The sequence below is a fragment of the Alexandromys fortis genome, unplaced genomic scaffold, assembly GCF_014885135.2.
Source record: "Alexandromys fortis isolate MF-2015 unplaced genomic scaffold, M_Fortis_MF-2015_v1.1 scaffold_90, whole genome shotgun sequence".
NCBI lineage: Eukaryota > Metazoa > Chordata > Mammalia > Rodentia > Cricetidae > Alexandromys > Alexandromys fortis.
This window is the reverse complement of record NW_026067985.1, coordinates 3,132,830-3,151,664: the sequence shown is the minus strand read 5'-3', so window position 1 is coordinate 3,151,664 and position 18,835 is coordinate 3,132,830. Positions and strand designations below refer to the sequence as shown.

At 49.0% G+C, this 18,835-nt stretch overlaps 1 protein-coding gene across 1 annotated transcript in view; it reads left to right on the top strand.

The window, feature by feature from the left end:
• Ksr2 (kinase suppressor of ras 2) overlaps positions 1-18,835 on the top strand; it is a 346,061-nt gene that overhangs the window by 299,743 nt on the left and 27,483 nt on the right.

The window sequence follows — 18,835 nt, the reverse complement described above, 5'->3', positions numbered from 1 at the left end:
TTGTGTCAAATTGTCCTTGGGCAGGTCCTTGGGACTCTGTGCTGCTCACCCTCTTCCTTTGGTTCCCTGGGGTACAATCCAAGGACTAGTGATTTCCCACCCAGCAGAAGTGGCCCTGTGGAAACTGTTCTCACACAAGTCTGGGAGCAGGAACAAATGTGCTAGCTGGTGTTTGAGTTTTTCTATAACCCAGGCTCAGCTTCATGGGAATGACCTAGGGTCATATTCATTATCCCTCCAGAGGTAATGGGACTGTCATTCCCGTTTGAAGTCACCATCAGCTAGGAAGGAAGAAATAAGGCTAGAGTTTTAACTGCAAAGGTGTTGGTGTGTGTGTGTGTGGGGGGGAATGACACACACCCTGGTGGTCCCACTCTCCCCTATCAGGCCCATACCACAGACCATCCTCCCTCATCTCAAGGAACCTGGGATTTGTCTGAGTATGTTCAAGAAGTCTCAGCCTTCCTCAGAGCCACAGTTCCCTCCCAATTAAATCGGCACGATGGGAATCCATTCCTAAAGGAATCGGATGGGGGATGGAAACGGGGGATGTTTCCAGCTGACCTAGAACCACACGTGTGACACCACATGAGTGGGGGCTGTGGTTCTTGGAGCCTCAGGGTTTTTTTTCCCCCTGAAGACTTGCCTTCAACCAACCCCAGCCTCCTCTCCTCTGCTTAGCTGTGTGTCATTGTACATGTTACCAATGACTTACCCTTTCTGTGCCCTGAGCTGCTCTTCTGTCAAATAGGGAAACAGAGTACCCCCTCCCTGTATAATTACGTGCTTTGGGGAACACCAGACACATCTAAAGATTAGTGACTATGCTTGTTAACATTGTGGGTAGATTCTTTCTTAGTTCTTAATTCTTTTTTTTTTCTCCTTGTATTGAAATCTAAGCTCTATAGGGTGGGGGCATGATGACCCGCCTCTCTGGGTCTGGGTCTCAGAAACAGCCTGGCTTTGTAGGAGATGCTTAATGCATATTTGCTGGATGGATGGATGGATGGATGGATGGATGGACGGACGGACGGGTGGGTGGATGGATTAATGGATACATGGATGGGTGAATTAATGGATATATGAATGATTAATTAATTAATATTCAAATGAAGCATATTGGCTGTCAGGTATCACATACATCTCCTAAACATTCTAGGATTTAGCTGCTTCTCCAAAGCATCCATCTCTGCACCTCGGATGTGACATGTGAATTGAGCCCTCACTGCCTGTTTGTCCCTCAGAAGTCAGAGTGGCCTTGCTCCCTCCCTCGAAAGGATCTACAGTTCCCTAACTTGGTGCTTTCATCTCACCCAGACCTGAAGCCAGGCATCCATTTTTCCTCTGGTTTACAGTATTGCCCTGAGAGCTGTTTCATACCCGGCTAGTGACCATCCAGAAAGCTATATACCTCCTGGTACATTTCAGAGTGGTCAGAGCAACAGGCAGGAGTCAGGTCCCTGGGGCAAGGATGACATCACTCTGCTATGGAAAACCCTAGAAGAATGAGGGCAATATGACTGCTTTCATGGGTCATAAAGGCAATTCCTGCTGCAGTATGGAGAGCAGACTGGAGGAAAAGAAGGAAAAGTGGAACACCTAGCCAGTGAGCATTAGACTCCAGTGACCATTAGAATCCAGCTTCCAAAAAAAAAGCCCTTAGAGGCTGGGGAGATGGCTCGGTTGGTGAAGTATTATCTTCTCAACCATGAAGACCTGAATTTGATCCTTAGAAACCATGTAAAAATGCAGGCACTGTGGAGCATGCATGCCTATAATCCCAATGTTGGTCAGATGGGAGGCAGAATCAGGTGGATCCCTAGAAGCTCCTGAGCCAGCTGGCCTAGCCTACTCAGCGTGGCTCCAGGCCAATGAAAGGGCAAAAGGAAATGCAAGCTTCTTATGTTATTGCGGTTGCAGCCATCCATATTGGCATGGGATGTACCCAAGATTCCAGGGCATGTTCCAAACCTCAGGATGCATCAAGACCTGTCATCTGATGCTTTGTTTGCCTTAACACAGAACTTATTATGCATGCTGTCTCTAGCTTTTGCAGTTCGAGATGTGACATCAAAAATAACATAGGTGCTGGGGAGATGGCTCAGCAGGTGAAGGTGCTTACCCCAAGCCTGAGGATCCAAGTTCAATTCCCAGGACCTACATGGTAGAAGCAGACAACCAATATTCTGAAGCTGTCCTCTGACCTGCACACAAGCCATGGCATATACTCCCAATAATAATAAATACTTAAAAAAACCTAACACCCAATTCCTGTTTTTTTCTTCACAATGTCGCAAATAGAGGATTCATTCTTGCAATACATCTTAACAGCTCCCATTGAATCCAGTGACCTCCCCTTTGACTTAAAGAAAGTTCTTTGTGGCCTCTATCATTTCCAAGTTGAACCATTCCTGGACTTTGGGACCTTTATAAAATAAAACAAGGGTCACTGGATCACCTGAGATACCACAATCGTTGATCTGGTCACCGGTGGCTCTTGGGTGAGTAACGGGCAGGTAGCATCTCTAGCATGGATAGGCTGATCAAAGCAATGACTCACGTCCTAAGCGGAATGGGGTGGTGTCAGAATGACGGAGCGTGCGGTTTCATCGTGTACCCGTAATGGCCTGCAGCTGAAAATATACAAATTGTTTATTTCTGAAACTTTCCATTCCTTGTTTTACACTATAGTTCACACTTTAGTAGCCGAAACCACTAAAAGCAAGGAGGAGTGGAGAGCACTGGCCCTTCTTCATGAACAGCTACATTTTCCTTCTCGGAGCCAAGCAGAAACAGTCCTGATGTGCGGTCTAATTTAATTTTCGGGAGACTGGAGGGAGCTCATTGAACCCGGCTTACGGATGAAGCAGGCTCACACTGATAAAGCAGCATCTCATGGTGGAGTCGGCAGTCACCTGGTTACTCCCCTCCCCGCCCTCTGATTTCTCACATAGTATTGTTGCTCTGACATTGCAGTCGGGAATTGGGGCTCAGAAAGGTTAGATGACATGCCTGGGCCCTCTGTCGCATGATTGACTGAGCCCACATCAGTTTGTGGCTCCAGTTCTCTCCCCTGGGCCTCTCTCTCCTGCCGGAGAAAGACTGATGTCCACTTCCTCCTTGGAAGATTCCCACCTCTCCCAACATAGACTCCTCCCACCCTCCAGGTGCACTTGTTCCCGGAGGCCATGGCCAGGCTTGGGTGGTGCAAATCAAGTTTCTATGACCACATGAAGAGATTTCTCAATCTCTGAAGCAAACAGATCCGTCACAATGTACACAGCAGAACTGGAGCTCCAACCCGAAGCCAGCAACCCAGGAAAGAAGACAACTGTATTTGCTAAGTGGGAAGAGATATGATATTGGCTCAGGGAAAAAAAATGTCATTTTTCAGTCAGCCAAGAGGAATGTTAACATATAATCTAGAAAACCAATAAAAAACAACAGTCAATTCTTCCAGGCTGCCTGCATGGAATAATTCATGAAATTGCATCTAAGAACCCTGACATTTCGCTCCTAATTTTGGTAGAGAAGACATTTTCTGAGGCCTGATATTGGCAGCAGGTATATTGACTTTGTAGGTTCCTCCCTGGCTATAGGTCATCAGGATGTGTGTCCCCAATCAAAATGTTCAGAAACGGCATTGTTAAACAATGTGTGTCCGTTCATCTGCTCATCCAGACATTCAGCTGCTCAGTCAGGGAAGGGAGCAGGTTCTGGGGCCACGGTGCCTTCTAAGACACGCCTATCCCTAGAAGTCTCTCGGCCAGGGCAAAGGCGGGTAGAAGAAACCTCCAGAAACTGTTATGCCAAACAGGCAATTTGGGCTAACGGTACACAAAGGGTGAACTGAAAAATGAGGCAAGATAACACTAGGGTTTGAATGTGAAATGTCCCTTCAATAGGCTGGGAGTTGGAACACTTGCTCCCTGTCTGGGGGATGAGGAACTTTGAGGACACACAGCTGGCTGGCCCCATGCTGGACCTTTGGATCTTAAAGATCATACATAGCCTGATCCTGCTTCCTCTTTCTGTCTGCTGATTGACAGAAGTGCGACCAGTTGCTCCCTGTGCCTGCCACCTCCCGTCAGCCACTTCTACCACCACCCTTTGCCCTACCCCGACCAGGAGGCAAAATAAATCCTTCCCCCGTTAAGCTGCTTCTGCTGGGCATTTGGCTACAGCCAAATAAAACAACAAATCCCGGTGGAATGACCGTGGAGGAACGAGGCATTCCGAAAGAAATGGGCAGTAGTGTTAGTTTCTCTCCTCTTGCTGTGGTTAAAACACCGTGACCGAGACAGTTCATAGAAGAAGCCTATTCGGGCTTGCAGTTCCAGGTTAAGATAAGAGTCAGTCACGGCGGGGAAGCTTGACAGCAAGCAGTAGGCGCCGGGGCTGGAGACAAACGCGGATGGTGTGTGCGACCCATAAGCAGGGTGCAGAGAGTGAACAAGGAAGACACTGGTGTTTAAACTTGCACAGCGCACCTTCAGTGACGTGCTTCCTCCAGCAAAGCCACTGCTCCCACTGTCTGCCCAAAGGGTGGCACCAACCGGGGACCAAGTTCCAGTGCATGAGACTGGAAGGGAGGAGTCCCACTGAAGCTACCATAGCAGTTGAGGAAGGAGGGACAGAATGGCTGTGTTAAACAGAGGCTCGTATCTCCAGAGTCAACCAACCATGGGTGGAAAAACAATTGGGGATGAGTTGTAGAAAGCTCCAAAGACAAACGCTCGGATTGACTACTGTAAGTGGAGACTGCACTTTGGTTTTCCGGCCCAAATAATCACGTAGATACTCTTTATTAATTACAACGCTGTCTGGCCAAATGAAGGCATATACCAAATGAAGAGGTAGATAGCTCGTACCTCTTAAAATAACCCATTTCTGTTATTTTATATTTTGCCACAAGGCTCGTGGTTTGTTACTTCTTGCTTCTTGGGCAGCTACATGGCATGTGCCTGACTCTGCCTTCTTTCTCTCTGCTTTCAGTTTAGTTTTTCTACCTAGCCGCGGTCTGCCCCGTCATAGGCCAAAGTAGCTTATTCATTAACCAATGGTTCTAAAACATATTCACAGTATGCAGAGGGGAATTCCACATCAGACCACAGAGCACTGGATTCATTTGAGTGGGCCAATCATAGCATGTCTGCTGAGGCCCCACCTCGTGCTCTTCAGGCTCCCCTGAGCCCTCTAGCTAGTCTCACTCTGGGAGGTTAAATCAGCCATGCTCGTGTTACACGAGCTTTTGTGGGGTGTTTTTTTCTTCTCCCTAAATGCTATGGTATGAGAGTTACTTATAGAACATTGACATTACAGAAAGTCAACATCTCCATGTATTACAGACATTGTTATGTAAACTATCTGAGATGATTTAAAGGGACACAGGACCGCGTGCAGATGGCATATTCCGACACAGTGCTGTTTTCCATCAGAGAGCGTCTGCAGAGTTTGGCATCTGTGGGGAGGGATCCTGGGACCAGAGGGACAGCTGTGCTTCACTTAAGACCAAATGGTGCCAACCAGGAGGTTTATCATAAAATGCCAAATCCCTGGGTGGTTTTGTACGAATGGATAGTGTTGGGGACCGGCGAGGTGGCTCAGCTAGTAAAGTGGAGGATCTGAGTTTATTCACATAAAAGCCAAGCACAGTGAGACACGCCTGTAGTCCCAGAGCTGGGGAAGTGGAAGCCAGAGGGTCCCTGTAGCTTGTTGACCAGACATTCTAGCAAAAGTGGGGCACTCCTGCTGCAGGGAGAGATGCCTTAAAAGCTAAGATAGAGAGCAACTGAGGGAGACACCTAATGTTGACCTCTGCTTTCCACACGCACACACACGCACACACATGTGTGCACTCTTTCCTATGCATGGACACCAACAAAGAAGAGAGAGTGGCTAGTGGCTAGCTCTGCTTTACCCATCCTGTGTTATAGAATTCTCACAACCCTCCTGACACGTGACTGTGAGCATGAACCCCGTTTTACACACCAGACTCCAGAAAGCATCACTTCCCTAGAATTCTTTCTCAGAAGCAGAGCTCCACTTCTTCAGCTGTCAGTAATCTCACGAAAAACCCAAGGTCGTGGAAAGCAGAAAGCCCAGGCTCCCGACTGGGGCAAGGGCAGACCTCCATCACTTGAGGGTCGGACCCTGTACTTTCATGTCCCCCGTGGGGCCAGCCACACCCACCCAGCTGACCGTGACTCACATGGTATGGTAACCTCTATGACAGTGGCTGGGACAATCAGGGAACTTGGGGTCAGGGCTCTGGTCCTGAGTGGTGTAGACCAAGCATCCCCATTGGCTCTGGTTCTTCTTGCATATCCCCTGGCCCAGGCCAGAGCTCCTTCCGCAGCAGGCAGCAGCCAAATTCACATATAACTTGGATAGCAAAAGTGGCTGTGCATTGCCTGGGATCCCTGGATCTCCACCCTCCAAGTTCAAAGGAACTGGAGTGCCCGTGGGATTTGCCAGAGGCAGGGCTGGTGGTGGGAGGTGGGTAAGAGGGGGTGGAAACAAGATTCCCTGGCGAACATCGGAAAAGTATTCTCTCGACGCCCCAGAGTTGAGAGCTTAAGGGGGAGCAAAAGCCCACATGAACCTGACTTGTGATTTCTCCGGTCTCTGAGAAATTGGCAAAAGCTTACATTTTGTTCCTGCACCTTCTAAATTGGGTTTTTGGGGACTGACAGGACTTTCGATGGGAGCAGATTAACAAGGTGAGGCTTGACGGCTAATGGAAATATTCGTAATAGGGATTACGAGGAGGTTTTTTTTTTTCATCTTGCCTGTGGGGAATGTGACAGTCTTTTGGGGCACAGCACCCCTTGTCTCTAATCTCCCTGGACACTTATCTTCTGTTTGTAAATGATGGAAAGGGGAGGTCATATCCCAGCAGTGACTGGCTTGCTATCTGGGACAAACTAGAGAAAGCTATTAACAAAAAAAAAGGAAAAAAAAAAACTATGAAATTGAATCTCACCAAGTAGAGATTCCCATTTGCCGGTAGGTTCCTTTAAAGCCGCTCCACGGCCTGGTTTTGTGCAGTTGGAGATATCCATGGGCATTTGTGTAAAAAAAAAAAAAAAAAAAAAAAAAAAAAAAAAAAAAACCGAAAGAAAAGAAAGACAGAAACAAAACCCACCGTGTTTCTTTAACCCCAGGAAAATACAATGCCATGTGAGGGGGACTGGGTTTCTCCAGCAATCCTTCTTGCAGGGCTTGACCGGATCACAGCATTGTTCCCTCGGCTCTTGTTCATTCTCCACTTGCTTCTCAGGGCCTCAGTTCACCTAGCATTCTGAGATCCACTAATCTACGATCATAGCCAGTATTTATCGAGAGCTTGCCATCGTTCCAATCTCTTCACATGTCTATGAGAATCATTCTACATCTTATTTATTGATTTGTGTCTGTGGGCTCGCATATGCCATGGTTCTCTCCTTCCACCGTATGTATGGTCCCTGATGGTTGAACTTGGGTCATCGGACTTGACAGCAAATGCCTTTCCGTGCTAAGCCGTCATCTCTGGCCTCTGCCTCTCTTTTAGTCAGGATAGGTGTAAGCTGCACAGACGAATGACCATGAGAAACTGCCATGCCACATTGTATTTCATTCCCTGAAGTCAGCTGTAGGCTGGGCGACCCTCTGGGGTACCCTCTTTCCATGCGGTTGCTCAGACGTCTGGTCTATGTAATCTCATGACTCTGTGTGTCATTGCAGAGCCTCCTTAGTCCTGATGGCCCAAAGAGAAGGACAGACTGGACATTGAGCAATGGGCTTTAAAGTTTCTCTAACTTTAAAACTGACAGGGCTCCCTTTTGATTGGCTGGAGCCAGTCACACGGTGTTGCGTAACCAGGAAGCATGGGGGAGAATGCAGCCTGGGACAGGATTTGGTGGCGATTAATGCTGTGCTATCCATATAAGAATTTTCCAATTAACTTTTCCCAGGTGGCCATTTATTTTAAGTAACTTTTCTAAATGTTTATGGTTAAAAAACATTCATATTGGCTCTGGGACCTGGCTGTGCCTGACTCCAAATCCCAAGTTTCTCATCCCTAGTGTGACTGCCCCCTCCACCTCCAGTCCTCTGTACCCTCTCTTTTCTGTTTCTCCTGAAAGTGAATGACCCTCTTAGCAGAGGCCTCCAGCTCCCTTTTTTTTCTCCATTTCTACCAGGTTCGTGAATTTGTTTTCCCTCTCGGACCCAGCCTGGCTTTGCCACCCCAGCCCTTTCTTGTTAGTTACCTCTAGGCCCTCTGGGATCTGCTTCCAAGGCTGAGAGACGGAACAAGGTGTTCTTTGCTGCACAGGGGACAGAGCAGAGGTTCACAGAATTAGGGAGACCCTCCCTGCTTAGACTAAGCTATGACATGGCTTCTTTTCCCACTTTCCCAGTATAGGGAGTTTCAGTACATACATCTGTGGGGGAAAAAAATGAATTTTTGATTTCTGTGACTTCCCTTTGCTCGGGTTTATTAAGCAACTTACACAGCGTTTGCATCCCACGGTTTGCTCATTGGGTGCAAACCATTTATTATATAGCTCAGTGGGTTTTTTTTTGTGCATGTATACAATTTTACTAAAATGTAAATTTAAAACATTTCAAAACCTTAAGAAAGAAGCACTCTGTCTGTTGACAGCCCCTAGAACTCCCATCCCACTGCCCATTTCCTTCAGCACTCTGCCCACTGACAGTCACCACAAATTCCAATGTCCCCCTGCCAATAGCAACCTTAACTTCCAGTTTGCAAAGGATTGGTTTGAGGGGAGGGGCAATGTAGCCACAGAGCATTCTCCAAGGGTAAGAGACCAGTTCTGGCCTTGTTATGAAGGGACCCTGTGTAGTTGTCCCGGGCTCCGGTCACAAGCATGCACCTACACATGTACAGACATGCAGGGACCTCTGCACACGTAGATCTTGGCATGGGGCATGCAAGAACGTACCTATATAGGTGTGTTAGCCAGCTTACCATCACTGTAACACAGGATCCGTATGAAAACAGAGAGGATGCCTTATTTGTGTTCAAGTCCAAGATGGGGCAGCCCTTGGTCTGGGCCTCTCCTGCTAGCATGGTAGGAGCACAGACCAGAGGTACTAATTGCATCTTGGCTCGCTGCTGTGACAAAACACCCTGAGACAAAAAACAAACTAAAGAAGGAGGGTTTTTTATTTTTGCCCTCAGTTCCAAGTTGCATCCAACGTCCCGGAAGCCGGGAAGCATGGGTGCTGATACTCGGCTCACTCTCTCCTTCTTATCAAGCCTGGGATCCCAGTCTGTGGGATGGTACTGACCACAGTTGAGATGGGCCTTCCCACCCCGGCATGTCCGGCGGCTTGACTCCTATAGTGATTATAGAGCCTGTGAAGCTGATAACGTTAATCACAACATGCCCCAATAACCACTGGTCCCCAAGACCTCATAATACCACTACCTTGGGGGCCAAGGCTTTGCATATTTTGAGGACTCTTATCAAAAAAAAAAAAACCACAGCAATAACTGCGCAAACATGCATGCACTGTGTTCATGCACTTGAACAAGTGTATGTTCACTTACATGTATGCACATCTCCGTCTGTGCATTGCCATGTGTGTGCACAGGACAGGGCAGAGACATGTTTGCGCCCACAGGAACTGTAACAGACACATATGTGCCTGATTGTTTGCATTTTGCTGTGGCGGTCCTACGGCAGCTTCTTGGGTCACTTTGCTCTGGTAGCCCCCGTTGTCAAGGGCTCTTGTCAAGCCAGTTGTCCGGAAGGAAAGCCTTTTAAAGCAATCTTGCCTGTCTTAGATGGGCACTTATCCAACTTAGCTCAGAAATTCTCCGCGTGAGTGTGGAGCTGGTTTCTGAGCTGGGGATGGAGGAGCGGGGAGAGGCAGGAGATGTGCACTTGAGTTGGGTGTGTTCCTTTCTGGCTGGGTAGCCGTGGGCAGCACAGCCAATGTCTATGGTATGGAAGGTGGGTTCTTCATCTGGCTTTTCTCACTGATCCCCTCTGGTCCCTTTTCCCCCAGAGCTCAGTCCATCTGAAGTGCAGCGTTGTCTCTACACCATGACACCTGGGGGCACTGTCTTGTGCTGGTCTGCTACCAGAATCGATGTCCCCAAGGCCATCATGGTGCCTGACAGGGTAGAAAACCCTTTGGCCTTGACCCTCCCTCACTACAGAGAAGAGCCAGCACACAGCTGTCCCGGTAACTTCCCTTGCAACTCAGTCTAGAATCATCTAAGAGGAGAGGCCTACACTGCGGGATTGTCTAGATCATACTGGCCTGTGGACATGTCTTTGGGGCATCATCGTTATTCATAATGGATGCGGGAGGGCCCAGCACACAGTGGGCAGCACCATTCCCTAGTCAAGTGCGCATGGGCTGTGTAAGAAAGCCAGCCACGCATGAATCTGTGAGCAAGCTGGCAGGGAGTACTCTCCATTGTTCCTGGTGTACTTCCTTAGTGAAGGAGTTCCATGTTGGGATTGATGCTAAACAGAAAAACCAACAGGTCTGCCTTCAGGTTCCTCTTGGAGTTCCAGCCCTGACTCTCCTCAGTGGCATCCCGTGATGAACAAACCCTTGCATCTACTAAATGCTTTCACTTAGAGTGTTCTATCACAGCCACAGAAACTAGACAGCACTCACCTTCTCATCCCCAGAGCCCCACTTCTTAGGGTGGCAGGGGAGGGGGTCACAGGCCTTTCCTGTGAATGCCCGGCAACACAGAGTTTGTTTAGTCCCAGTCTTTGCTGCAGCAACACTGACTGCCACCATTGCACAGACGCAGCCACGGACATCTACACACCCAGCACGGCCGAGATCCAGACTTGGTTAAGGACAGAGATACTTGGATCTCACCTGATTTCTCCATCTCACAAAACATCTGCCTTCTGGATCATTTCCAGGTATTAAAGATGTAAACACCACTGGCCATAAAGCAGGCACTGGGCTAGATGCGGCCCTCAGGCTGTGGTTGGCAATTCTTAGCAGGCCTAGGTGTGTGCACTTTCCTAAGTTTCTGCTCACCCCTGTCTGGAGCAGTGTGAGCAAAAGGCTAGAGGGCTCTGGGCAAACTGGACCCAGCCTCCATTCCCCACCCAGTTCTGATGCAGAAGGACAGATTCCGAGTAAATCATTTGCCCCTCTGACCTCCACATACATACCATGGCACATACTCCCCCCCCATAATAAATATAATTTTTAAAATTAAAAATGAAGAGTAACAGGGGCTAGGGATATACCTGAATGTTAGAACACTTGCCTAGCATGAACAAGACACTGAATTCAGTCTGATCACACACAAGCACACACACACACACACACACACACACACACACACACACACAGCCCGCACCTATCTTTTTCACTAGGGACTGAACTTTTCCAGAGAAGACGCATGTTTGACTTTCTGGGATGCGTATGTTTGCCATGTGCCCGGAATTTGCAAAACCAGGCCACCAGATAGGAACAGCAAACATGCCAGAGCTGCTTGGAGCAGGAACTCGGCTCAGGCTGCTGTGCTCTGTGCTTGACTCTGTGTTTCTCATCAGCTCAGTGTTTTCTAAACTTGCTGCAGAACAAACACATGCGTCTGGTTTCACTCCCAGCTGGCTCAGAGGCCCTCCTCCTCTTCCTCCCCTCCTCCCTCCTTCTTCCCCCTCTCTTTCTCAATTTACAAAAGTAACATGAGTTTATTGGAGAGAAATTAGAAAGGAGCGATAAGCAGACGGAAAATGTGCAAAGCCCTAGGTCCCAGCACTTGTAGATAACTCTGCCAATACCCTGCCATCCATCCTCTTTGTGGGTTTTCAATGCATATAAATTAGGTGAGAGATGTATACATTTTTAAAAACAGCAGTTCAGCTTACTGTTCGGATGAAAAATAAGTTTGCTCTGATCAACAACAAGTGCTCATGGGGTTTTGCTATCCACAGGGTCAGCATCTGTGGTCCCTGCATCTGTGGTACCCGATGGGGTGGGGGACAGGAAGTACCTACCACTGTGTTCAGTTCGTGATGTAGACCCCATGTCAAGACAGAGCGTGTAAAACCTACCTTGGTGGTATACCCTGCTCTCCTCAGCCCCGGTGGGCACAGGATCTTATAGCTTGTGGGGCAGATAATAGAGTCAGGCCTGGAAGGTGATGTTCCCTTCTAGTTCCATCCAGAACTCTCTGCCTCTTGATCTGCTGTATTGCAGGTCCCCACTGGCACCTGTGGGGCAGACCCCCCCCATGCTAGATTTCCACGCTTCAAGGTGCTTCTGTTGCTATTCATCACAGTGGCCAGAACTGTCACTAGGCAGAAAGGCCTTCTCCCCTGAGCTCAGTGAAAGAACGGGGTGGGAGTGAGGGTCCCTAGGTGATGCTCTTGAACTCAGGGGGCCATGCCTCTGCGAAATCACCCTTCCCCAGAGCTCATAGTCCTAGAAAGAGGTGAAGATCCAAGGTGCACACTCAAATTCAGAGCCCATTGCCTTCCACGGTGGCGTGGCAGGAGGGGTCCTGGCTTTTGTACACAAATGTGCCCTTTCGTAAAGAGTGTCCCTGCCCCGGGGAGGATGATACAAGAAATTCTATGGCTTGTCAAAGAAGCTTCCAAAAAATGGAGATCATTGCTTTATCTCATTTAGTCTCCAATTGGTGCTGAGGAGAGGGTGCTCACACTGAGCACACCTCATAAAAGGGTCCCCCTTACGGGTGTCATTGTCCCCCACTTCACAGAGTGCCATGGCTTCCAGAGATTTCTGGTGACTTGCTTGAGATCATACACCCTGGAAACCCAGGACAGTTTTAGCAGGGCTTCTCCTTCTGAAGTGTATACTCTGAACTAGGTGGGATTACTGCCTCAGTTTCCCCAGTTTTGTCCCATGGGAATAGTCATAGTACCTCAGAGAGCCAGGAAAAGAATGACACAGAGCTAGGGAGCTATCTTGGGCAGTAAAGTGTTTACCTTACAAACATGAGGACTTGAGTTCAATCCCTGAAAACCCATTGAAAAAGCCAGGTGTGGTGTGCCTACCTGGAGGTAGAAACAGAGAGAGGGATCTCTGGGGCTTGCTGGCCAGCCAGCCTGACCTAAAGGGTGAGCTTCAAGTTCAGAGAGAAATGCTGTCTCAAAAAGAAAGAGAGGAAGGGAGGGAGGAGAAAGGAAAAGAATGCAAAAATAAAATAATGTTAAATGAAATAAAGTGGGTAATTCTGAGTAACAACACCAGAGCTCATCGTCTAGCCTGTCACACACACACATGTGCATGCACACACATGTGAACACACATGCATACACACACACACATGTGCTCGCACTCCATCAATGCAAGAAGTAGGTATGAAGTGTGATGATTCAGCTAAGAAAAATTGCCTTGAAGCCTCTGCCTTGTCCCTGATGCCCTAGGTAGTCCTACATTTGTTGTGCGGAGTGTTGGGCTGCTTCCTACCACCCAGCTCCCACACGGCTAGCTTTACCCAAAATAACTACACGGAAACTGTATTCTTTTAAACACTGCCTGGCCCATTAGTTCTACCCTCTTATTGGCTAATTCTCACATCTTGATTAACCCATTTCTAATAATCTGTGTAGCACCACAAGCTGGTGGCTTACCAGGGAGATTCTTAACCTGTGTCTGCCTCAGAGAGGAGAATCATGGCAACTCCCTGACTCGGCTTCTTTCTCCCAGCATCCTGTTCTGTCTACTCCACCTACCTAATTTTCTTGGTCCTATTAAAGGGCCAAGGCAGTCTCTTTATTTAACCAATGAAATCAACACAAAACAGAAGACTCTCCCCCATCATATGTTACAACCCCTTCAAACCGGATGCTTTTGACCTTCTTGAGGGAGACTTCCCAAGGAAAACTTGGTTATAAGTGGTCCCAAGTCAGCAGAGTCCCTGCCCTGGAGTGACAGGTTGTTGGCTGGCCCCCGCTGTGTCTCTCCAGGAGCAGCCCTGACCATCGCTTCAGTAGAAGCCCCCAGGCTTATTCCTCTTTCTTCCAGTCTAGTCTGCTGTAGTCTGCTCCCCTGTCTCCTCCAGGAGACTCTCCACTGTGAGCTAGGAATACTCCTTGTTTGCCATCACACACACTGAGGTTGTGTTTGAAGAAAAATCAAGCACGATCCAAGCCTTCACTTGCCGAACTTGATTCGTTTCACAGAAAGCAGAGCCTTCCATCGGCCACGGTGTCAAGCTAGGACTTGATTTTGGTTTTTAGTGCGTTTTCCTGCTGTATTTCTTTTAGTGTCCATTTGGGAGCTGGGGGTGGAGCATCTAGCTCTCCATGTGGCAATATGAGGAGGCAAGGATAGAGGTTTCTTTTTGAAATACTGCCTCCTCCATTTCTCCCTGCCAAAATGAAATGCTTCCGTCTGGAAAGTTTATAGAGATTAAAGGTTCATTCAGCGCAGGACTCTGGAGGATGGGAAGTCCAGCAGTGTGGCTCCTACATCTCGTGGGGACCTTGTGTGGCACCATGAGGCGCATGCCATAAGAAACTGAGCAGGTGTGTTACCGCCAATTCTTCCCTCCTTAACAACCTGCCAATGCCATCATGGGGTCCGCATTATGGCCTCACTTAATCCAAATTCCTTCCTAAGGCCCCACCCCAAAGACCATTCATATGTAAGTTGAGGGGGTAAACTTAGAGCCTGTGAGTTTGAGGGGACACTTCGAAGCCACAGCAGATGGCCAGGGTGTTCAAACCCAGTCCGTTACACAAGACCATTAGCAAGGGATGAATGAACTGGCTGGTTCAGAAAGTGGATCTAGAGTGGCCATGATGGGCAGGATTCTGGGTGAGACTGCAGGCTGCCCCTGGAGATGCTGAGAATGTAAGGATCAGGGCTCAGGGAAGAACACATCCTAAGATGCCTTTGAACTATGGTCTGGACTATGCTGGGCCTCTCAGTGTGGCATCAGGCTACTGTTGCCTATAGATCTACAGTAAGCCGGAGGTCTCACCCCCCAGATGGTTTTGGTCTTGAATGGTCTCTCCCCATGCAAGTGAGACCAGCAGGAGGGAGTGTCATCAAGTATCCAACAGCACCGCCATAGTCAGGGTGGCGAGGAGAATGAAGGAGGGCCAGAACCATGGCTTGACGTCAGTCCTAAAGGGCCAGGGCAGCCAACTTCTGGCCACTTAATAGAAATCCCATATCCAGGCCTAGCAAAGGAGACAACAGAAAGATCACAGAGAAGGTGTGGTCCCTCTTCCTGCCTGCCCTCTCTGAGTCTGCAACAGGGTTTGGAGGAGGAAGAAGGACAGAGCTGAGTCTCAGAAGCCAAGTTCCAGGGTCGGGGAGATGGCCCAGGGGAGGTGCTTGTTACACAGGCATCGGGATCCAAGTCTGGATCCATAGCAGCAGTGTAAGGTTTCATGTCCGTGTCTGGGGAGGCGGAGGCAGGTGGATCCCTGCAGTTCATTGGCTAGATGGGCCAACCAAATCAGTGAGTGACCCTGTCTCAAAACATGAGGTAGAGAACAATTGAGAATAACACCTGATATCAGTCTCTGTTTCCACGTGCATCACCCCTCACAATGCTTGGCGCCTACACGCAGAGTCGAGACCCTCTCCCCTGGGCTCTAACCTCAGCTCATTTCGATACCATTTTATTTTGTTGCACAGCTTGGATGTGAGCCTGCCACACCAAGCAAGCCTTTCCTTCACAGAACTCCATAATTCTTCATTTCCTAGGAACACGCTGCGTTAGGCAGATGACAAACTGCTGGCTCTTCCCATTTTTATAAGCAGCTAACCTGGCATCTTTTTTATTATAAACTCCCAGAGTCCTGAGGTTTAATATCTTCAGTGTTAGATTCATGGAGGACTTGGAAGTTAGAGATTGCCTGGGGCCAGAACTTGACGGGGTGTGCAACTTGTCGCTCTGAATATGATTTATTGGCTCAGGGGAGGGAGGAAGAGCATGGGACAATTAAGTGGGACTTGAGTGTTGCAAAGTTGGGAGAGGATGCTGAGTGGAGTGAACAGCGGGCGTTTGTAAATCTCCCTGACAGCTGGAGAGCTTTAAAAATAACAATTGATTTCAAAAAAAAAAAAAAAAAAACCTGCCCTGGGAACACAAGTAAGCTGGAGCCTGGGACTGTTCTGCCGAGCCCTGGCTCAGAGAATCAAACACTGAGACAAGCTCTTGGGAGTCTGTCCTTGCCTGGAGACTCAAGCCCCCAACGTGAGGTCCTGTCTCAGGGCTTTGCACGGGCTGGGCCGGTAGCTGGGACTCTGTCCCCCAGATTTCTTACACGCCCAGCTTCTTCATTAAGCTCTGTGTCAAGGCGGCCTCCCCAGAGTGTCCTGCAAGGAAGCACTTATCACCCAAACCATTCGTTTCCCTAGCCCCAGTGGTGACAATTCCGTCAGCAGCTAAGAGTCACCATTCAAGCAGTCTCTGCCCCAGCTAGAGACTACACCTGCGCAGCGTCGCGAGTCAGTCTCAGCTGCTGGCTGGCACATGTAGCCAGAAACTCAGAGATGGAATGAATAAAAATCCTGGGGCTCTAGGAGTTAAAATCCCAGTGTGGACAGGGCTGCATCCTCCCAGGAGCTCCCTGGCTTCTTGCACTGAAGTCATTGTCCCGAGTTGTCTGCGCCAGTGCTGGTGGTCTAGCCTTGTGCCGCATTTCTCTGGCCCCCTCCCCTCTTGGTTCTCTTTCCTAGGGAGCCACCGTGATGATTCAGAATTGTCCCATTGGTCATGTCTGCAAGACCCTTTAGCGCCATGGGTGGAACTCAGTGGGACACTGTGGTTTGGGGATCACTGTTAGCTTTTAGAGGTGGTTGCCCAGCACCCTTCTCTCCCCGCCCCCTATCATCCACACCTGCTCCAGGTCCTTTGGGCTTGGCGGTGAGCAGTCAGGCACAGACAGAGGAAGTCAACCTCTGTCGTGGCTACTGTCTGTGTCCAGCGAGACCATTTGGACAGAGACCTTTAAAGCTGCACCCTGCCGGATGGGTGTGCTTGTTTCTGACAAGCCTGTGGTAGGCTGGTTCACAACGCACGCTTTCCACCCCAGTGCCATCTTGGTTAAAGGCTTGCTGTGCTTCTTTGATTAAAAGCTCAAAGCAGCCTCGGGGCCACTGCCAGAGGCCAGGCTGGAAGAGGTGGAAGGCAAAACCCTCACACTGCCTCAGACACTAAAGGAGAACCAATTAAACCCATGAGCGACTGAAGCACCTTCTCCTGACCTCCAGACTAACGCTCCCGAGCACAGCAGACCCCATTAATCTTCATTGTCTTCGATGATAATGGTAAAGATGTCACAGCTGGGCTTACTGAAGATCTATGTGCACCAGGGTCTCGCAGGAGCAAGAGATGGGCTTCTAGAGTGTAATGACCCAATCCAAAGAGCATGGGTCCCAATGCCAGCTCCAGATCGAGGAGAGACATCTACATAGCCATGTTCATGGCAGCTTTGGCCAAGACATGAGTGCTGGTTAGTTTTAACTGTCAACTAGATACAACCTAGAGTCATCCAGGAAGAAAGTGGCAATGGGGGCTGTCAATGTTAGGTTGGGCTATGGGCATGTCTGTGGGGGTTGCCTTGATTGTTAATTGAGGTGGGAAGATCCACCCTGAATGTGAGCTGTACCTGAGCTGGGCCCTGGACTGTATAAGAGTAGAGAGAATTCTCCTCTTTCCACTCACGATGGTGGATATGATGTGACCTGCTTCCTCCTTGACTACTCCTCAGTGATGAATTGTGACCTGGAATTGTAAGCAGGATAAAGTGTGTCACGGCAGCAGAAATGAACTGGTGCACAAGCAGGTTGCTTTTCAGCCTTTGAAAGAGGAAGCTCTTCATTTGCAGGGGCAGCTGTGAGCCTGCGGATGCTATGCCCGGGGGAAGGAGGCCGTGAACGCCATGTGATCTCACATGGCGAGCCTTCAAAGGCCACAATCAACCAATGCCTCTGGCATTCTTCCTCCCAATACACCTTCTCACACACAGACATACACAGACACTGACCACACGAGAGAGAGAGAGAGAGAGAGAGAGAGAGAGAGAGAGAGAGAGAGAGAAAGAGAGAGAGAGAGATGCACAGACATACAGACAGACAAGCACGCCCAGACACACACACACACACATGAGAGAGACACACACAGAGACATACAAACAGACAAGCACACCCCCCACACACACACACAAGAGAGAGAGAGGTGCACAGACATACAGACAGATAAGCACGCCCAGACACACACACACGAGAGAGAGAGACAGAGACAGAGACAGAGAGAGACAGACATACAGACAGACAAGCACACCCCCCCCACACACACACGAGAAAGAAAGAGGTGCACAGACACACACAGAGAGACACACACAGACGCTGCTGCTGGCATCCAGCATACAGGCCCGTGGTAGACTCCTCCAGCAATCTTAAGAGACCAGCTCCCACCCTGTGAGTCTCATCCTGCCTTGGGCCACTTATTTCACACAGTGTGGTGCGACGATATTTCGTCGTGTGGCTTTATTCATAGTGTCCCCGGTTTCTGTTAATGAACACAGGTTGTTTCTTAGCTCCCGCTGCTATAACAAAGTGCCACGGACCAGGTGGCTTGTAATGATCAGAAACTTTTGTCTGGAGAGACGCCATGCTCAGCTCTCCCGGGTAGACGCGATAGCTCTGCTCTCTGAGGCACACGCGATGAAGATGGACATAGGCTAGAATCTTCCTGGTAAGCGCACCTTGGGGTGCTTACAAACATTACTAGAAATGGGCTAGTCCAGGTGCGAGAATTAGCCTGTAAGGGCTAGAGTTCATGGGCCAAGCAGTTAAATGAATACAGTTTGTGTGTTGTTATTTCGGGCATGAGCTAGCCAAG